The 21,750-nt window shown below is 33.4% G+C and overlaps 2 pseudogenes; both read left to right on the top strand.

The window, feature by feature from the left end:
• The first annotated feature begins 616 nt into the window (after nt 1–616).
• Nucleotides 617–1,808, top strand: LOC149192790 (uncharacterized; annotated as a pseudogene).
• Nucleotides 1,809–4,171: 2,363 nt separating this feature from the next.
• LOC149192789 (UDP-glucose 4-epimerase-like) lies at nt 4,172–8,114 on the top strand (annotated as a pseudogene).
• The last annotated feature ends 13,636 nt before the right edge of the window (nt 8,115–21,750 follow it).

The following is a 21,750-nucleotide window of genomic DNA, read 5'->3' as shown; positions in this document are numbered from 1 at the left end:
ATCATGCAAGCCTTTCTGACAATGATTTTGTGAAAATTACACATTAGGTGGCAAACAAGGTTGACAAAAGAAGAGGGCCATGACAAGCACTCTAGCTATAATAAGTTGTCTGATAAAGATGTAGAGGATATAAGTTTGTCTTATGAACAAAATAAAAGTACTGACGGGCTTGATGCCAAGGAATATCATTCTACCTATGGACTTGAACATGAAGACCAAGGAAAGGGTGAACACAAAGGTAATTAACATCTTCTTGTTGCCAGGAGCATCACATATAAGTCAGGAAACTCTGATCAAAAAAAGAGAGTGCATGGAACCAGAGCAGACTGTGGCATCTAGAGAAGTAGCAAATAAAGGAATCAGTGTGACTACTAGTTATGACAAGAAAAATGTTACTACAGAGAAGGGATCTTGTATTGTTCTTGATATTTGTGACATTGAAAGGAAAGTTCAAATCAAACATAATGAGCTTTCAAAGGTATCTTCTAATATTGGTTATGAAGGTCCACAAAGAATTACAGTTGTATCTTCAACATTTGTAGAACATCAAGAATTTTGTTTGAAAACAATAGTACAGAGTGCGTGGTGAGATGAATTGCATTCTTTTCACCAAATTATGGAAACAACTGTCCCTCTAGAAAAGTATGATGAAAGCAATGATTCATCAGAAATACTTGCTTTTGACTTAAATGAATCTATTGAACTAGATGAAGCAGGTCATTATGATGCAACACTATCCACATTAGCATCTCATTTATCAGTTGTGCCTTACACAAGTGCTTATGTTCCCCTTACTGTATCATGCACTAGCTTAGCAACACCAATTGTAGTGGTTGCTAGGTCAAAGGGACCTTTCATTCCTTCAATAAATCTAGTGCAAAGCATAGGAGAACTAGGCTAGAAAGGATCTAGAGCAACAAGTGCTTTTCGACCAGCAAATACTAGAGAAATAATTGATCTTCAACATCCTGTCTCCAAAATACCAATTTCATATTCTGATGCATTTAATTCAATTGGAAAAGGAAATAGAGATTCATTAGATATTGATCTTAATGTGGCTTATGAGAAAAAATCTGAAGATGGGGTAATAACAACACATTTATCTTCTCAAATATGTGAACCATCAATAAGATTTGGATGCAGAGATATGAGCGGAAAATATTTTATATCTTCAATCGTTGAACCTTTTGCTCCTACCAGGCCTTGTAGTCCTTTGAAGTCATATTTAGAATTGAATCGCATTGATGATAGTGGGGAGAATGAACTGATCAAAATGCCTCTTGGTATCAGTGCTGAAAATTTTGGATTGACTTTGAAGACTGACACCAGTGCATCGTCCCTTGGAGCTTCATGTGTTCTGAGAGATTTTGACTTGAATGATGGGCCCACTTTTGATGATGGTGGAGTTGAATTGCTACCTTAGAATTTTAGCTCATCTTCCTAGCCTATAGCTGACCTGAGAATGAAGGTCGAGCTATTCAATTCATCATCTTGTTTTTCTGCTAGAGATGCCTTTCAGTCATTTACAATACCTTTTCATTTTAATGACATGACAGATCATCAAGTTATCACTACAGTTGCATCTGCATCTCATTCTAATCAGATTTCATTACCTAGTCCTAATTTTTTAGTGGTGATATACATATAAAGGGCAGAAATCATTCTCTTCAGATCCTATTATTTCCTTTTCAAATGCCACTAGTAAATCATACCCATTTACTGGATTTCGTTTTGGGTCAAGTTTTCATCTTAACTCTGCTTCTTTTTCAAGTGACTCACCTTCCTATCCAGAATCATTAGGACCATGATATTTTGCATGAACTTCTTAGCCTCATCCATCCTCTCTATGTAACCAGTAGAAAAATGGATAAACCTTGAGACAGTTGTGTCAGAAAGTATTCCAGAAAAGGATTTCATTGAAGTTAAATGCTTTCGAGTTCCAACCGAAGGAATGCAAATATTTTTCACTGAGGTGGTGTAGCCAAGTGTTCAAATACAGGGCATGCAATGCAATGTAAGTAGGCTCCATAGGATTGGACCCCAAATCCTATCATGTAAAAATCCCATGCATTCCTGTATTGCAGTGTGGGCACTCTAAATTTCATAGGCCTATGGTTTTCTGCATTTACACAAAACCAAAAATCCCTGTAAGATTATGACTTTCCAGTGGCAAACCTGGAATTTACCCATCATTAATGCCCACATCACACTGGTTTTTTGCCATGGAAGGGCTTACTGACATATTTTTTATTGGAATCCAGTGAGAATTTCAAGGATTGAAACAACTTGATCCGTATACTCTACAGATTTATTATTTGTGAATCCATCTGTAAAATCAAAATGAACAATTTCGATTCATTTTTTACTGCATGAATCATTGGAAAAAGATCTGAAATCCAAGTACCTTGGCATGGTTCAGTCCCAAATTTTTAATCCTCTGAAAAGGACACATAGGCACATTCCTACAACTAAATTATAGTAGACACCCATAAAAATTGTCTCCTTAAATTTAGTTTCAGACATCATCTCTAACATCTTTTAGATGAAAATTGTGATGATAATATCACATGTCAAATATATCACATGTCAAATATCTAATATCACATGTTTTTGGAGACTGAAACTCTGCAGTTGGGGAAATAGTTTATGGATACTTGAATCTATATCGTTGGAAAAGGGATTGTTCATGGATACTTGAATCTATACAGCCAGAAAATGAATTGTTCATGGATACTTGAATCTATATCATTGGAAAAGAGATTGTTCACCAAACAACTTGAGCTAGCTCTACACAACTAGCTCTTTATTTTCTTTAAAAACCATCTATATATTTAGATAAATGAATATTGTTTTCTTCCGAAAGCTGGAAACTACTATCTCTTTAAAAAACATCTATGTATTATGTATTCATGTAGATGAATGGTGTTTTCTTTCAAAAGCTAGAAACTACCATCTCCATTGGATTGAGTGCATTGAACCTACAAGTTTTTGTTTGTAACATGGGTGGATGGATAAGATTATTACTACAACAACTCCATGGTTGTGGTTTAAAGTGTTTTAGATTTGAGGGTGTCATGCTCACAAATTGAACAAGAAATAGCAAAATCGACATGTGGGTCCTCTTTCTCTGCATGTAATGATATTCACGTGGCCCCGGTAATAAGAATAATACAGTGAGCCATTGTCTAAATGTGCCATGGATAAAACTCTGACTTAGGGATGACAAGTGAAAGAAGTAGTTAACCTCAGGTTGAGGATTGGTTGGTAATCAATATTTAATTATGACAAGTCCTGATAATTTTCCTTAGATATGAATTGAGCCAATAATGGCACATTCATTGCACTCTACTATTCTCTCTCTCTAGCTAGTATAGGGAAACGAATGCTTCAAACGATTCAATGTTATGTTTTATTAGTGTAGGAGGAAATGGTTCTTTTCCAAAAATTTGGTAGAGATTTCTAAGAATTATAATTTGAAGTTGTTTATTTTGTGGAGTTCTAGTGCTACAATAGTGTTTTCTAGTGCCACATAGATCATTGTTCTGACAAGTTGATTTAGGTTTAAGCACATCCATAGGGAATTGTTCAAGTCTCTATATTTTCAACAGCGACATGTATTTTAAGCACAAGAACAAACTGCATTGCTTCAGGAAAAGGCACAGACTGTATTTCTTTAGGAACAAATTTTCAACTTCCATTGGTGTTTAGGGACACAAATTATAGTTGATTTCATAGCAAAAACAAGGGAGAATGTATTGGGAGCATTGACAAGAATGTATGACAGGTGAAGGTATCAAATTTTTATTTTATTTTAATTTACTTTTATATAACCCAAAAAAGTCATGTTAAAAGAATGAATTCCTATAAAACACTATGATTTCAGTTGCAGGCTTTGAAATTTGAGGAAATTTTAACTTCAACAAAACAAATTGGTAAGCATGGTGACAGAGCATAAGTCCTTAGATGATCTGACCTATCTTTCATATTTTCTTAAAATATATACTTACTCTTAAATTGTTAAGGCTTGTATTACTATGGTTTTTGGGAAGATTCATTTTTTAGATAGATCATTTTAACTAGTTGTACCTTTCACCTCCTTTGGATTGCATTGATTTCAACAAAAAACCATGATGCTGGAATTCTGGATATTGAACTGTGTAAATTTTGTAAAATGTCTGATATTTCGAGAGGACATTACATCCATCATCATGGACAACAAGCCTTCAATTTGCATGTCATTTGCAACTGTGAAGTATCCTTTGCAAATTAGTTGTATTCTGGTTTTTAGAAGAGTCACTTATATCTTTGAATATATATTAAACTATGGTTAGGGTGTAATGATAGAAAAAATGCTACTATAAATGATAGGAATAATCAAAGTGAACTGTGCTTATGATTGCAGGGAGATATTTGCAACAAAGAGGATATAAAGAAGGTTTTTTCTTTAGCCAAGTAAGTAGTATATTTGGTTATTCATGTTACATTCTGCATTCTAGATACTGAATCGAATGTTATATGTTTATTGTTGTTATTTTGATGTTTTTATTGGGTATAAAATGTTCCGAATCTTTCTTTTACATATTCCATTTGCATGCCCTTTTTTTTTACATCTGTAGCTATCTTTTGTTGCAAGAGTGCTTAGGTCATAATTTGTGTTTTTTCATCTACAATTCAGTATGTTGATTAGCACCATATATAAATTAGAGATAGTTGCAGACTGTCAAATATTATCTAGCTTTAGATTACTTATTCTGATGGTTGAGTTGTTGGTGGATGGTTCTCTGTTCTTGATTTTGTGTACTATCCTTCCATTTCTTGTACCATAACCCTTATGAGTAGTAAATTCTTTAATCTAATTAGAAGCTTTGCTTTGTCATGGTGTAGATTTGATGTCGTGATACATTTTTCTGGATTGAAGGCTATTGGTGAAAGTGTAGCAATTCCATTACATTATTATAAGAACAATCTAGTTGGCACTTCAAACCTATATGAGATTATGGCCAAAAATGGTTGCAAAATGGTAATTCTAAACCTTGCAACTATTAATGATATTTATAATTGTGTATATTATAGAATTGTGCCAATGTAGAGGCATTATAGTAGAGTTATCAAATGATATTAGCAAGTATCTAGTGGTATGGGTTTTATTCTGGTAAACTTGATGGGATAAGCCAATAAGGATCCATCTTAATTATTTTTTATGAGAACGTCAACGAAGGGAATGCTCCTATTATTTTCCACCTCCATCATGAATCTGATGCTTTCATTTTGGTTGTTGAGATGATTGAGAAATTCATTCATGATTTTCATTCCATGAGAGCATTCGATATTCATACATCTATGAATTGGTCCCTTTGATATGGTTTTAGTGGAAGGGATCCTAATACCTGCTTTTCAAAGTACTTGATGTACATATTAGTGGACATTGATGACAATGGTGATCCCATGGCTATTTCTTCATTCTATTCATATCTGATTCCTTGAAGGCTGAAGTATGTGGATTTGAAATATCCTTGATTTTCTTGATTTCTTTTTGAACTTCATTTTTTAGTAGATACTTTCTTATCTTGTAAGAATTGGATCAACTTTAGAAACAATTCCGAAATAACTAATAAACTTGTGCAACCACAAAATGCAGTGGCTCATAAATTTGTTATCTTGGTGGTTATTTGTGGCACTAGCTCAAGCTAATTCATGAGTTCGAATGATAGTAGAGTTATCAAGGAATTATTTGAGGTATTTTAGTTGATAAAATCATCATTTTGATATTCTATCTGATTTGCTACAAGTACATAAATAAGTTCCCAAATATTTTTCAAAGAGGGCATTATAAAACCAAATTGACTTGATAATATTTTTCAAAAATTTATATTGTTTCACCTAAATCTAAATAAGTCATCCATTTGGTTAAAATGGCATCATTTTTTGTGATACATGATTCACTATGATTACAAATATGAAATATGTAATGGTATGGATTTTCAAAAATCTTATGTTTCATAGCATACAAGCACAAAAATTCATGATTTTAAGCAAATTTGTCATCTGTTTTGATTGTGTGAAAGTTGCATGTTTAATTTGATATAGAATCTCATAATATATTTTGTTATTTTTTCTAATTAAGATGTGTATCATCTTGATGCTTCCAATTCCTCCCTAGTGGCATAATAAATGGGTCAATAGAGAAAAAAATGAAAATTATAAGGAAGGATAACATCTCTGTTCAATGTTGCTCTGAGATCAATATATAAAATTATTTCATTGAAGCTGATGCAAGTGAGTAAGATAGTTGGGGATTATTATGATCCATTTTAGTATGCATACAAGGATATGCGTATCGGTGTTGTCTGCTGCTCATTTATGGATGATTGTGATCCATTTTAGTATGTCCATTGCATACAAGGATATGGGTATCAATGTGGTATGTTGCTCAATTATGACACTACTAGATGTTAATTTCATAAATTATTTTTAGTAATTTTACTTGAAGCGTAATCATGTTTTACTCAAATATGTTTATCAAATGGTTTTTTCATCATCAACTATAGTTTATGGACAACCCAAGGTGATTCCTTGTGTAGAATACTTCCAACTTTCTGCAATGAATCCCTATGGATGCACTAAGGTATGTTGTTAAACTTGATGTGTGCACCAATAGTTATATCTCCATATTGTTATTTTTAGTTGTTGAGTGTGATTTCTATGTTAATAACTATTAATATTTTCTAAGTAGATTCTTACATTTTTTCGCTTAAAATAATTTCGTTATTAGTGGTTAGATGGACCATGTAGCTACAAAAATTAATGCCTTTTCCATATGTTTCTTCAACTCTTCTTTGAAGATATAGCCCATGATATTTATTAGTTAGATCTAGAGCGGAGAATGATTTTACTAAGCTACTTCAACCCAACTGGAGCTCACCCAAGTAGCCAGATTGGTGAATATCCGAAGGGAATTCAAAATAACCTCATGCCTTTCATCAACAAGTGGTTATGGTAGGAAACCAATGTTGAACATATATGGTAATGATTACCCAACAAAGAATGGCATAGTGGTAGGATAGAATACTATCTTCAATATTTGATGCTATTATAAATTTTTATAGGTATGCAAGTTTGTTTTTTAGACGACATAGAAATTTGTGGTTTTGAATCTACACACATGAACTTCCTAGAAGAATAACATCCTTCCAAAAATGTCATATTAGTATGCGACAAAGTCAATCTCTTAGGATAATTTATGAGACTATTATATATTATAACATATGGATTTTGAACTGCAATACTTTCTACTTATTGAACATTGATACTTGGACAAATTTAAGAGACCATTTTATAGGTCATAGATCTTTGAACCTATTTCTTTTGAAGCTTGCATATGTTTCTGACTCTTGAAAACTCTCTTTAATATGCTACATTAACTCCTCACTCATTTATTTGTTTATGCTTTTTCAATTGTCTATTTGCAACTATTTATTTTCATTCTACTGTACTTGTAATGGTATTAGGTTCAAGACTAATTCATGTGGTAGACTTGGCTGATGGTCATCTGTGCTCCATAAGCTATTTAATGCAAGTGACATAGGTAAATTTCCCCTGAGTTTCATGATTGATATTTTTTCCATAAATTTAGATCACATAATAAGGAGATCTCAAAATTGTTTTAAGTGAATGTATCTTTTCTATGCCGAGAAAAAAAAACAAAAAACAAAAAACAAAAAAAAACTTGTACAACTTTTGTGTATTGACTCCTTCATTTTTTTAATATAGTCCTTAAATTTAGTTGTCTGATATAAGTAATTCATTGATATTTTGACATTTCAATATGTTAAGGGTCTTAGCTTAAGAAGACATTATGCCTACATTTCACATTTTCAATAAATTTATGCATTTTTCTGCTACAAGTACATATTAGTATTGTCAATGATCCATTAATATATGAGAAAAATTTAATAGCTTTTTTCGTTATTGGATGCAAAAATTTTAGGTGTGTTTTTTTTATGGTGACATTTGATTTGCTTTGTTTATGCAGGTCATCTGGCAACATAGTGGCTACTATTGCCCAATTGAATAAAACTAGTTTGACTTGGTTGATGGTCATCTACGCTCCATAAGCTATTTAATGCAAGTGACATAGGTAAATTTCCCCTCACTCAATTTCATGATTGTTATTTTTTCCATAAATTTAGATCACATAATATAGAGATCTCAAAATCATTTTAAGTGAATGTATCTTTTCTATGCCAGAAAAAAAATGCTTGTACAACTTTTGTGTATTGATTCCTTCATTTTTTTAATATAATCCTTAAATTTAGTTGTCCGATATAAAGAATTCATTGATATTTTGACATTTCAATATGTTAAGGGTCTTAGCTTAAGAAGACATTATGCCTACATTTCACATTTTCAATAAATCTACGCCTTTTTCTGCTACAAGTACATATTAGCATTGTTAATGATCCGTCAATATATGGGAAAATTTAAATAGCTTTTTTTCGTTATTGGATGCAAAATTTTCAGGTGTTTTTTTTATGGTGACTTTTTATTTTATTTGTTTATGCAGGTCATCTGGCGACATAGTGGCTACTATCGCCCAATTGAATAAAACTAGTTTGACTTGGCTAATGGTCATCTACACTCCATAAACTATTTAATGCAAGTGATATATGTAAAATTCCCTTGATTTTCATGATTTATATTTTTTCCATAAATTTAGATCACATAATAAGGAGATCTCAAAACTATTTTAAGTGAATGTATCTTTTCTATGCCAGAAAAAAGGCTTGTACAACTTTTGTGTATTGACTCCTTCATTTTTTCAATATAGTCCTTAAATTTATTTGTCTGATATAAAGAATTCATTGATATTTTGACATTTCAATATGTTAAGGGTCTTAGCTTAAGAAGACATTATGCCTACATTTCACATTTTCAATAAATCTATGCCTTTTTCTGCTACAAGTACATATTAGTATTGTTAATGATCCGTTAATATATGGGAAAATTTAAATAGCTTTTTTCGTTATTGGATGCAAAATTTTCAGGTGTTATTTTTATGGTGACGTTTTATTTGCTTTGTTTATGCAGGTCATCTAGCGACATAGTGGCTACTATAGCCCAATTGAATAAAACTAGTTTGAGTTTCCTGAGTTTCATGATTGATATTTTTGCCATAAATTTAGATCACATGATAAGGAGATATCAAAATTGTTTTAAGTGACAATGTATCTTTTCTATGATGGAAAAAAGGCATCTATAGCTTTTGTGTATTGATTCCTTCTTCTTTTTTAATATAGTCCTTAACTTTAGTTGTCTGATATCATTGATATTTTGACATTTCAATATGTTAAGGGTCTTAGCTTAAGAAGACATTATGCCTACATTTCACATTTTCAGTAAATATGCCCTTTTCTGCTACAAGTACTTATTAGTATTGTCAACGATCAGTCAATATATGGGAAAATTTAGATAATTATTTTTGTTATTGTATGCAGATTTTTCAGGTGTTCTTTTATATGGTGACACTTTATTTGCTTTGTTTATGTAGGTCATCTGGCAACATAGTGGCTACTATCGCCCAATTGAATATAACTAGTTTGAGTTTCTTGCATTTCTGGGGAAAAGTGGCATTGACATAGTTGATGTTGAGGTATATGTCATAAAAATCTTCTATAGTCTACTTTAGTTTATATTCCAGCATTCGTCATCTTTCATGTCTTATAATTTGCATTGTATCTTCTTTCATTTTCAGAAGAGGAACTAAGTATTGATGGTAAGAAGTAGGAATTGAAGAAAGAGGAGACCAATAACACTAAAGCGAAAAATGCATAAAGAAAGACTAAATTTAGAAATGACGACTAAATTTTGCATATATACAACTATTATCTGTTAATTTACAGTATCTTATAACACGACCAAAATTTAGTCATATTTCTTTGGTCATTAGTTGGTTTCAAATGACAACTAAAATTTGCATATATGTGACTATTAGTAGCTAATTTACAGTATCTTATAACGCGACAAACATTTTGGTCATATTTCTTTGGTCATTAATTGGTTTTTTTGGGTGATCATATAGTAGTATATTTTGTTGTGTATTTGGTCATTAATTATGCAAATTAATGACTAAATGAATGACTAAATTTATGACCAAATTTATGACTAAATATACTACTATACAATAAAATTGAGACAACCAATTAATGACTAAGCTAAAAATGACTAAAAGTTGGTTGTGTTATAAGATACTGTAAATTAGCCACTATTAGTCACCGACTAAAAAATGGTCGTTTACATGCAAATTTTAGTCATTTTTTTAGTAACTAATTAGCCATTTTGTACTAGTGAATTCATGACAGTTGAAACACTTGATTTTGGACAAGTATTTCTTAAATCCCTCTTGGTTGATTCAACCTCACCTTGTGATTTCTTTCCCTTGGCGTTCATTCCTTTGTTGACTAATGCAAAGTCCTCTTCCTCTTCTTTAGATGAGGTCCCATCTCTGGCATTCCACCTTATCTCCTCCTGTACCAAATCCAACCGAAGGCATTCCCAGTTGATAGCTTCTCCCTCCCAATCATTGAATCTTAGTGTGTGTGCCAGCTCTTGGGAAAGCCTAGAAGGGCTAGGCTCATGAGATCATCCTCCACAATAGTAAACCCAACACCTCCAAGTTCATCATGACATTGTGTGAACCTGCTCAGGTACTGCTAAATATATTCATTCTTCTGCATCTTGATATTTCAAAGCTTATCTTTAAGCTCTAGTTTATTGTGGTCACTATTGTTCTGGAACAAACCTGATAGTGCTTGCCTCATTGCATAAGGGGTTTATTTCCCATGGATATTGCATAAAATGTGGTACTTCACATCCTCCAATAAGATTCTCCTCGGCTTGGCTACGCACTTTCTCCATTCTGCTAGATCCTTGAGGTCTGATGATCCTAGTTTTGGAATGTCAATCTCGAAAAATTCCTTCAACCCATTGTCCTCTAGTACAACTGCCATGCGATCCTTCCAAGAAAAAAAATTTGAGTTGCCCTCAAGGGCATACTCAAGCTTTAGACCATAGAACACCATCCTGCTAGCTCTAAAGAATTAATCCTACAAATTTGATACCCCTGCAATAACAACTTCAAATTCTCTTCTCTACTATGAATCATGCTCTAATACCATGTAGAAATTATGTGTAGATCTAAACTGCTCATGTAATTCACTAAAAAATAAGACTCAAATCTACTTTACTAATATGTGGAAATCAATTCAGGATCGAGAAAGGAAATCATAAAGATGTGATATGACTCAATAGACATGCACAAAGATTTATCTAGGTGAAAGCAACTGCTCAAAACCCCTTCCTATTTGTATTACATTATTCAGAAAATAGAGAAGAAATACAATGCTTGCTCAAGCCTGAGAAACATCTGCACTGGTATAGTCTATCTCACTACCTCACAGACTAACTCTGGTTAACACTTAACCAATTTATCAACCTCTTAAGATCCTAGTTCCTTGTGTTGTTCCTTGAGGAGTTATGCCTCTATTAATTAGGAAATTCCTCATTAAGAATTGTGCAATTCCTTTAGGCCCTTCTTTGACTGCATGCACCACCTATATACTTTAGAATATGCTACAACTAATAGTACACTACCCCTTGAACTCCAATCTCAACTAGGTAACTCAAGTTTTCTGCATGCATCAATTATTCTGCACTAATTGATGAGTTAATTGATTGATCACTGAGGTACACCACTACTAGACCCTCCACTAGTTCTCTAATAGTTGAACTAGTTTAAATCACAATAACTCGAATTAATTGAAATAGTTTGCTAGAAATTAACAATCAATCATACTGAACTGAACTCAAGTGTCTCCAACTGGAATTAACTGAGTTAACTGAGTTACAAGGCCATGTCACCTCAGTTAACTACCTCCAAGTATTTTATTGAGATTGAAATTCAAATTTTAATCTAGTTTGACCATGGCAAAGTCAAAACTAGATTTTCTTGTTGCATTTTCAACATCCAATGTTAATGCCTACAGTGTTTCTTTTGCAACATTTGGTGCAAGTGCTAGTTTATATATGTTTTAAGTATTGAAATATTTAAAAAAACGTGAAAATATAAGATATATTTTTTTTCTTTGAATTTCATCTAAAATTATGTTATTTCACATGGAGATCAAAATATCTTATTTATAGTTGCGAGTGCTTCATACTTGTTGTAATATCAATAACTAACTGAGTAAGCATGAGAATGAGGTTATTGATGTTTTATAATGCTTATAATTAAAACTAATCAAATATGTATATTCATTTTCATTTTTTGTTGCGCCGAGCGGCGCATTTTATAGCCTAGTATGACTCCGATGTGTAAGTATGTCATGCACTCAAAAAATAATAAAGTTTAGTTTTCGCTAATGTTGGCCAATCTTAAATTATATATAACTTTTTAATCTTATTAATGGACTGAGATTAATTATTAAAATATAACTATGTATTTGAATGGATAGTAAATTATCTCATGCTTTTAATAGTTTCTTGATCATATACATGAATCTGAACGATCATAAATTTACCTTTAACAAAAAAAATTACCAGATTAAAATTCCAAATTAAGTACAAATTTAAACATTTTGTCTCTTTACTAAATCCAGTGTCATTTCTTAAATGAAAGGAAAAAGGAAGAATGAAAATTTTGCCCCAAAATCTTTTAATATTTCTTTTAACTAAACATTTGTAAAATGAATCTTTAAAAGGAAAAGCCATATCCTAGGGATATATTAAAATCTTTAAAGAAAAATATTTCCACATCAAAGTCGTAATATTTGAAATTATTAATTTGATGTAGTTTAGTTATAAATTTTGCTATCATGCCATGTGAAAAACATCATCTAATCTAATATTGATATTATAATATTAATATTATTATTATTAAATTTAATAACTTTGGATTAATGCAATATTAAATTTAATATAATATTCGATTTGTTATATTGTAATATATATTAATATATCATGATATATATTAACTCTAGATATATATGGAGGGAAGAACAAATACATAGAGTGGTAGAGGTGGCGAGATAGGGGAGTGACAAGGTCTTTAGTATTATTGTGTTTATGAGATTTTGTAATTTTGAATTTCAAGAGTACTTTTTGCATTAAACTGCGAATTAGTTTATTATTCCTATGGTTTTTAGCATTAATGTGTCTATGGTCTCCATGTACATGGATTCATCTTGGGGTTAATATAGAACAAGAAATCTTCTTGAAAGGGAATTGTAGGAATACCATATTATATAATAATAATAAAATGTTTCTCCTCATACTCAACTTCATAGATAAAACCTTTCAATTAGTATAATTGGATTAGAATAAATGCTAAGAGGATTTATGTCATAATTTTTTATTTTGCACTTATCAACTACACTATTTATAAGAAAGGCAATCTAGATGAAAATTACCCTTATAATATACTAGAACAAGATATTCATATTGTAAGAAATGAAGGTAATATCCTCTTATTATGAGACTTTAATGATAGAACCACAACTAACCAAGATATTTTTCTAAGCATGATTCCAACCCTAATCCTTTTTGGCCAGGTGAGGACGTTGTTTTAGCTAGTAGCTACAATATAAACTTTGAAGACCTAACTGAGAATGTATTTGGTATTGACTTAGTCATGTTATATAATTATCAAGACATTAAAATTTGCAATGACATAATCAAGTGGCCAAAATCCAACCAAATGACTTGTATTCATGGGCTTAGTAGTAGTGTTATGGATTATGTTATATAAGTCCCTATTTATAGCCAAATAGTAAATTTTGGCCTCTTAAATGACCACGAACCTGTCTCTAATCATAAACCTTTAACCTTAAACCTAAATTTTTCCATGCACAAAAGCCACATATGGGTGCTCGCAAGAAGATGATGGCCCCAAAAGTGGCATTGGGGCCATAAGGAATGTGTGCCCATGGGAACATATGTGTGTCCACAATAATGTACACATATTCTTAGGCATATGAGGTTGTTAAGGCATGAGATTCCAACCAAGATGTCAACCAGGTTGCCACCTTAGCATGGGTTAGAAGAACAAACACATTCTTAGGAATGTGTGCATGTTCTAGGAACATGCACATGTTCCTAGTGCGGCTTCTATTTTATGCACTTGTGGCCCCATTTTTTACCATATTTCAACTATGTGATGCGGTTTTGGGAGAAATTGAGAAAATTTGTTGATTCGTGAATAACCTATTATTTCAAATCAACATCATACCTCATCCTTGGAGTCCAAGCAAGCATTTCAATGGGTTTTTTTCTTTAAATGTGGTTCAAAATTGGAAAATATACACAAAATAATACTCTAAGCACAATCATTATATTGAATTACAAGGAAAATAGTTAATATGGAACCTAATTAAAACCAAAACCCACAGTCACCTGACAAAAATTTAGAACAACCAAACCTAGACTAAGAAGTAAGAAATCCAAATGATGAAATTGATACATCCTTGGCTACATTGGGGTCACTAATATAGGATCTCCAAAACACTAAAGGTCATCATAATTGTCTCTTTCGATTTCATTAAACTCAATGGTATCATCCATCTCTAATGCCCAATGCCAGTTATCTAATATTTCTGATTATAGGGCTAGAATGTATGAACACTATAGAACTAGTCTAAATAAAGGCCAAATGTAAGATATCAACATTACTAAACAAGATTTTTTGTCTTTGTTTTTTGAGCTAAGAAGAAACCAAGCCTTAACAAGAAAAAAAAAATCATTTGTATTGACTTGTGCACCTACCAAACATTTCAGGACAATTGGATGAATAGATGTTTTATGGTATTTGATAAAGCTCCTTGTAATAATAGAGAACTAGCTCTATATTTCTTGAGGAACTTGTGGATGGAGTTTGAGCTAGGACTCCATGTCAACTAATTTTACATGGGAGAATTTTAATGGGTGGGTTGTGGGTGTGCACAAGATAGAAAAAATGTTGGGTGCAACATAACACTAGGTCCTTGTCCACCTAGACAAAGGCTCAACAACCATGCCCAACATCCTCCAACGATGGATAGATTTATGTTAACCATATGACAATAACAACAATAATTCACAACTTAGTGTAGCATAACATCTTTGTAGCATTGTCATGCCAATAGACACCAGTAGTAGATGTTGTAGGATAAATTGGACCATCCAATCACTCCAACACAATTCGACTAGCAAAGGCCAATTCTGGATTTCACTTGAGCATCATAGATGTACCAAATGTGGAGATAAATACTATGCAAAAATGGAGGGAAATAAGCAACAAAGTTTTATGGAGGAGGTTATTATCTTGACCACATCTATATATATATATATATATATATATATATATATATATATATATATATATATATAAGAAATATACTACATATGCCAAAATATAGGTCTACATGAATATCTCCCACCCTCTTCTACAGTGAATTGAAATTTCATACTAAGATGAAATATGGAATCAACCTATAGATTATGAGCATGTTCCTTTTCATTGTTGATGATTCCATGAATATGACCATTTATACAAGGACTACTTGATATGTTAGGAGGAATCTCATAAGGAATCCAAAACAACAGATCTAGAATTTTTTCAACAAGCAACAACAAGAAGAAGAAACCCTAGGAACCAATTTGCTCAACCAGAGGAAAAATCAATACCAACTCAGAATACATACTTTATACTTACAAATCAAGATGCAGAATTAGATCTATCAGAGGATGTCATGAATCTAGAATCACACATAGAGGAAACCTAGCCCAAAGCCTCACCTAAAAGGAAGACTTAGGAAACCCCACAAGAACTCCCAACTCAGGAGAAGGTACTTATTCCAGACACAATAATAATAGATCTAGAGGAGGATATATAGATCTTGAACATAGATGATAAAATCTTGCTAAATCTAATCGAAGAATGGAAAAATAAAGATCCAAGTATGATCCTAGAGTACACTAAAATCCAATACCACCAGATCTACTTAAGATTGAAAGACTAAATGCAAAAATCCCTATTTGAAGGGGGCCCTATTGGAAAGGGGTATATTTGTCAAATCCTCCATCCTTCCATGTATCGACTCATATCACTGCCATATTCTCCTCAAAATGGACCTTAAAGAAACTCTTCATAATAATCCTTTCAGATTTGAAAGCTTTTATCTCCAGGATCGAGGTTTTCTCTCAAAATCCAAAATCTGGTGGGATGAAATATAAGTTCAAGGTAGAAAAAACATGCATACATTCCAGCTAAATCTCAAAGAATTTAAATAACATAAAGATCAAAAAAGGAATAAATTTAGCCACATACTCAAAGAGAAACAATCCTTGGAATCTTGTATGCAACTGGTGCAATAACATATTATCCTAGGAGGTTGCATTGATGCCCTGGTGATGGAAGAGGGATAATTGATTAATCAAATAGAATTCATAAGAAAGCAAGAGGAAATCCTCGGGAAATAGAAATGCAAAGTGCGGTGGCTAAAATAAGGAGAATGGAATTCAAAATGCTTTCATAACGTGATGGTAAAGCGTAGGCAAAACAAACAAATATTTTCTCTCTCCTCTGAGGATGGGAAACACCCAGTGAAACATGTAGAATTGGAACAAGAACTAGTCTCCCACTATCACTCCTTATTAACGAAATCTATACCAAATAGAGTGGAATCCATCCAAAGAATCGCGTCTCACATTCCAACCTTAATCCATTCAGCCTAAAATGAAGCCCAAATGCATGCAGTTTCTTTTGCATAGGTGGAAGAGGTGATGAGGTGATGCCAAAGAACAAAGCCCCAAAACCAAATGGTTTCACAATGGTCTTTTTCCAAGCCTATTGGTGTGAATGTGCTTGCATTGGTAGGAGAATCTCATCTCTCACAATCAGTATGGCTAGGACTTGATGCCACTACTATTATGTTAATCCAAAAATATGACTGAGTTGAATATGCTAGTTTTTTTTTATCTCATAGCCCTTTACAATGTCATCTATAGGATTTTTTCAATTTTCAATTTTAATTAACTTAAACCTCTGCTCAGTTCTATCTTATCACCAGAATTGACAAGATTTATAGAAGGACACCAAATCTTGGATGGGATTGTGAGGAAGGCATCCACTCCCTAAAAGAATCCAAACGAGTAGGGATGACGATAAAACTCGACCTCTCAAAAGCCTATGATTGATTAAAATAGAATATATTCTCCAAACCCTCCCAGCCTTTAGGTTTTTAGGTCAATCGATTGCCTAGAATAAATCCTTAATATCTACTCCATTTTTCTTCAATCTTTTGAATGGTTTCCCAAAATTTTATCCATCAAGAAGACTATGAAAGGGGGATCCAATCTCCCCCTTCCTATTCATAATAGTAGTGGAGGGATTGGGTATATACTTTAAAGCCATAGGAATTCAAAATAATAGCATAGGGATTCATTTGTTTGGTGTCGATCTCACCATCACCCATTAATAGTTTTTTTATGACATTATGCTCTTTGGATTACCAATGGTGGGTGAGAGTAATGATTTGAGAACAATTCTCAAAAAAATTGTGGATGATTTAAGTGCAATGATCAATTATGAGAAAACAAATATATGTTTTTTCAATAGTCATGCTATTGTACAGAGACATTTATCCCATCTATTGGATTTCTAGATAGGTTAACTCCCTTCTAAGTATCTGGGAGCACCTCTAGTTGAGAATTCATTTTGAGTAGCTCATTGGTGGGACATACTAAAAAAATATATACCATAAGTTACATAGTTGGGCATTTCATGCACTTAACTTGGTAGGGTGCTCGATTCAAATTATCTTTGCTCATGAAAAAACATCCGCGATTAGGGTGTTAGATTTTAGATCAACAGGAGAAGGGGGGGAGCCTGCCACCCCACTAACTCCCATCACATTTAAGAGGGGGGTGGAATGGATATCACACCCCATGCAATAACACATGTTAAATAGTATTCATTCCCTCCAACATCATATGGAAACCTACTTTCTAGCTATCTGTTCCTAGCTCGGTAACTTCGACTCTGTGGTTTTAAGTTGTACCTGTGATAGTCCCCCACTACATGTAGGATATTTCCCCTACAACACATGTTTTATGGAGCTACACTTTTTCCACTAAATTTCCATGTCCTATATTAATTCTTGTGATTTTTCTTTGTATCGGGGGAAAGCTCTATCATACAGTAGAAATTTCTACAAATCTAGCTCTGATACCATAAAGAAATTCCTTGTAGATTCAAACTGCAAATTGTAATATGCTAAAATAATTGACTTGAATCTACTCTACTCATCAGCGGACACAATAAACGATCGATGAAACCATGAAGCATAAAAGAGAAAGAATTCAATCATACATAACACTATAATTTTCCAAGAAGCCACAACTAAAAACCCATGCTATCTTTATGTTGCATTAATCAGAAACTATGAGAAGATTACAATGATTTTCTCAAGCAGGAGCAACCTGTGCAATATCTCTATCTATCTCACTACCAACCTATGCACAAGCTTCTTTTGGCACACCTTTCTCTCACAATCTCCATGCACAAACTTGTCCTTCCTATTGCTTGGTGTCACCAACTCGTGCTCAACAAAACAATGATTAAATTTGTGCCTTCATTCCTCCTTTTAAAGGTAATTCGAATGGATAAAATTAGTGAGTTTTCTAATTAAGGAATGATTTGTTTTAGGCCTTATTTTGATTCCATGCACCAACTATTTAATTTAGATGATTTTACAACTGATAGTACACTATCCCTGAACTCTAATCACTGGGTCTTTCTTTGATCTAACATGCATGAATTAATTGTGAGTGAATATTTAGTTTATTAGTTGATCAGTGTTGATTACACCCCAATACTCGATCTCCCACTAATTCCCCCATCAATTAGAACTAATTTAACTGAATTTAACTATGTTAAACTGAATTAAATAATTACAACTCAAAAGAACTCAATCTGGGCCCCTAAAATTCATAAACCACTCTACATGACTCTAGATAGACTCCCAACTCGAATTAATTGAGTCAACTATGTCAAATTAACTTAGTTAACTATTACAGGTTGCTATGAGAATTAGAATTACAATTTAATTCCCAATTTAATTCAACGAAAAATTAACTAAGGATGTTTCTTTATGCTATTTTTAACATTTCTTGTTGTTATTTTTAACACTCTCTCTCAACAAGAAATGAATTCAACTCTATCTCGATTCAATACCTTTGGAATGTTCTGCATGCAACTCTTGTCACTGTTCTTGTTGCTACTACAACATCTGCAACCAAAACGCATCCAAACAAAATAAATTGAATCAATTGGGTCTGAAACTATCTACTAGTAAAAATTGTGTTATTGTTGACTCTGCAACTGATCCTCCTTCTCTTGTTTCAACTCTGTTGTGCACTTCATCAGTATCTGACTGACACTAATCCTCGTGCTACTGAATACTGTGGGCCCCTGTAGCAAGGTAATGATCCACAAGAAAAAAAACACATCAATGGATCTTGCCCAAATTTATACACTCTTGGGACTGTTGCTTCACATTGCCTCACCTCTCACCTATAAGTATGGCTACATGTGATCCCTCTTCCCACTTGGCTCGAAACGTCCCCCTGCTAGAGGTCTCTTCTTGAGTGGATATCTCCACTTAGTATCCTCTCTACTTCTCCAATTGTGGCTGCTCCACAACATGATAAGGTTGCTTCTGAGGGTCCATCTCAGGTTACATGTGAGGTTTCATGTTGAGAGGTAACTCATGCTCCCTATCAACCATCAAGCCTCTAACCTTTGCCTTGCTCCTCAAGGCTTTGCATGCATCTTGTACCTGAAGTGCATATAGGTTCTTGAATCACACATCGATATATTTCACCTGTCTCGTGGTGATTTGTCTAAGGAAAACCTTTCCTTTGTTAAAAATCACATCGTAACCATGGTCTTCCAATACCACGATGGAAATAAGACTCTTCTTTAGTCCTGGAACATACATCGCATATGTGAGTCTAAGAGGGGAGCCAGACTCCCTATGAAAAGTAACAGTACCAATGTCGGTCGCGCCATACCTCCCATCATCTCAAAACTCTATGTTTTGCTTGAGGTATTTCTCCTCCAAGTCACTGAAGAGATCTCTATTACCCATCATATGGAACGAGGCACTGTTGTCGAGATACCACATGCTTCCCATTACAATTATTTCCATGCATGTAATGAGAGTGAAATCAAGTTCGAATTGTGAAGCTAGAGCTTCACTTGTTGTTGCTACTGTAGGCTCCTTCTTGCTTTCTTTATTTTGTGGGCATTTCATGGCATAGTTCCTGAAATCATGAGAGTGAAAACACTTGATGTTTGACAAGTCCTTCCTCTTTCTTCCCTCCTCACCTTATGACTCCTTTCCCTTGGCTTTCTTTTCTTGGCAGACTAATGCAAAGTCCTCTTCCACTTCTTTGTTTGAGGTCCCATCTCTGGTGTTCTTACCGAATCTCTTCTTGCACCAAGTCAGACAACAACTGCTCCCACTCTGGTAGTTTCTCCCTCCCATTAACTGAGTCCTAGTAGTTGTGCCATCTCCTGGGAAGGCCTAGAAGTGCTAGGATCACCATATCGTCTATAACAACTATAACACCGACACTTCCAATCTCATCTTGACATTGGGTGAACTTGGTCAAGTACTTCGGGATTGTGCCACGCTTCTTGATCTTGATATTTTTGAGCTTGTCCTTTAGTGCCAGCTTCCTCTGACAACTATTGTTTTGAAACAGATCTTTTAATGCCTTCCACATTACAAATGGAGTTTCCTCACCTTGGAGTTTTAAGACAATATGATCTCGAACTCCTTCTAGGATAATCCTTCTCGCCTTTGCCACACACTTTCTCCACTCTACCATATCCCAAAAATTAGTTGGCTTAGGAATATCTTTGTCTATGAATTCGTTAAGTCTGTTGTCTTCTAACACTGCCTCTGTCCTGTCCTTCCAAGAAATATAGTTCAAAATACCCTCAAGGGCATATTTGAGTCTCAATCTGTAGAATGACATCTTGCTGGCTCTGAAGTATGATACAACAAATTCGATTTCTCATGCAAAACACAAACTCGTATTCTCCTCTTCTATAGTGATTTCAACTCTGATACCATGTATAAATTTCTACAAATATAGATCTTATACCATGTAGAAATTCCTTGTAGATTCAAAATGTAGATTGCAATATGCTAAAACAATTTACTTAATTCTACTCTACTCATCAGTGGAAATAATTAACGATCGATGAAATCATGAAGCATAAAAGAGAAAGAATTCAATCACACATAACAAAATAATTTTTTGGGGAAAGCCACAACTAAAAATCCCTTCTATCTGTATATTTCATTAATCAGAAACTATAAGAAGATTACAATGATGTTCTCAAGCACGAGCAACCTCTGCATTATCTCTATCTATATTACTACCAACCTTTACACAAGCTTCTCTTGGAACACCTTTCTCTCACAAGCTCCACACACAAACTTGTGCTTCCTATTGCTTGGTATCACCAATTCATGCTCACTAAAAAAATGATTAAAATTATGCCTTCATTCCTCATTTTAAAGGCAATTCGAATGGCTAAAATTAGGGAGTTTTCTAATTAAGGAATGATTTATTTTAGGACTTCTTTTGATTTCATGCACCATCTATTTAATTTAGATGATTTTACAGCTAATAATACATTGTCCC

Source organism: Pinus tabuliformis, chromosome 2_2 (genome assembly GCF_031772625.1).
Source record: "Pinus tabuliformis cultivar Carrire ecotype Pingquan chromosome 2_2, CPIR1, whole genome shotgun sequence".
NCBI classification, from domain to species: domain Eukaryota; kingdom Viridiplantae; phylum Streptophyta; class Pinopsida; order Pinales; family Pinaceae; genus Pinus; species Pinus tabuliformis.
The sequence above is the reverse complement of the archived record's forward strand: the minus strand, read 5'-3'. Positions and strand labels throughout refer to the sequence as shown.